This window comes from Gymnoscopelus braueri, assembly GCF_963280865.1.
Source record: "Gymnoscopelus braueri genome assembly, chromosome: 23".
NCBI lineage: Eukaryota > Metazoa > Chordata > Actinopteri > Myctophiformes > Myctophidae > Gymnoscopelus > Gymnoscopelus braueri.
Genome location: NC_137625.1, coordinates 3,309,254 through 3,310,474, shown reverse-complemented (window position 1 = coordinate 3,310,474; position 1,221 = coordinate 3,309,254).

The window sequence follows — 1,221 nt, the reverse complement described above, 5'->3', positions numbered from 1 at the left end:
AATGCCAAATTGTAAAACACGGCTTTCATTTATAAAGAAACCTAAAAAGATGAAGTATGGAGATGCAAGGTTTTCGAGCGTCAGCGATGATACTCTTGTTCATACAGAACAGAACTCGTGGTGCAGCTACAGGCTATTCTTGACTTTCTTTTCCCACTTTGTTCCCTCCTTTCCTTCTCGCCTGGGTTATTACCATTAATTATCCGAGCAGAACTCCGTCCGGCTCCCACCGAGAATGATTAGCGTCGAGGAAGAGCCCATAAACTGATGGACTTCTGTTTTAATTAAAGGGGAGTAGCCTTTTAGCAGTGGGAGGGCTATTAAATTAGCCACATTATGGCTCCATGCATCATTGACAAAGTACAATGGGGCATGAAATAAAATGAGGCGCACTGGCGGTACAGAGATGTGAAAGAGACATGACACAACGGACATGTCCCCCAGAAGGGAGCTTTAGAGTCACACATTCCTTTTAGCAGGCTTTTTGGCGACTTCTCTGGCATCTCTGTTGTCATTGCAGTGTCTGTCTATGGTCTGTCAATCTGGGAACCCATCGCCAAATAAAAAGGAAAAACTGTGCCCTCCGCTGTTTTATACTTATTCACTTGGCTCTGGGAGGAGCTCGATGGAGCACCCGTGCTCAGGGAAACCGGGGTTTTGGTCTGCCTTCAGCCTTTCACTTCCGGTGGTGCGACTATGTTTTCACACAATTTCTCCCAAAGAACACGGATGGTTTTGGTTAGAAGCCCACTCGTTTCTATGACGAAAGAGCAATTTAAAATGTTACTAACTTTCCGTGGTTTTGTCGGCTTCGAGGACGCTATCGTTAAATGAGTTTCGGTTTGTTTCTAGTGGGGAACGAACGGCACACACGTAAATCCCGGCCACTACATGTGATTGGGTAAAGCGCGGCCTGCTTCCTGATCTGATGGCACGCCCTAGCCTGGTTCCAGACGAATCTGCCTGCAAAATCGCATCGCACTTTAGCCCTCGGCAGATTAGGTCTGGCCCCCCTCTATAGACGAATCCACAGACGCGCTGCCTGTAGCTGCCTGTAGGCGGCCATTGCTGCGGTGTCGCGTCCGCGGAGCGTTGACACCGCAGCAATGGCTGCGCGCAGGGCAGCGCTCCGTGGATTCGTGTATAGAGATTTCATTTCTCTCCCTCCGAAGTCGTGAGGGACCAATCAGGGCCCAGTATCCAAATGTGGGCGGGCTTATC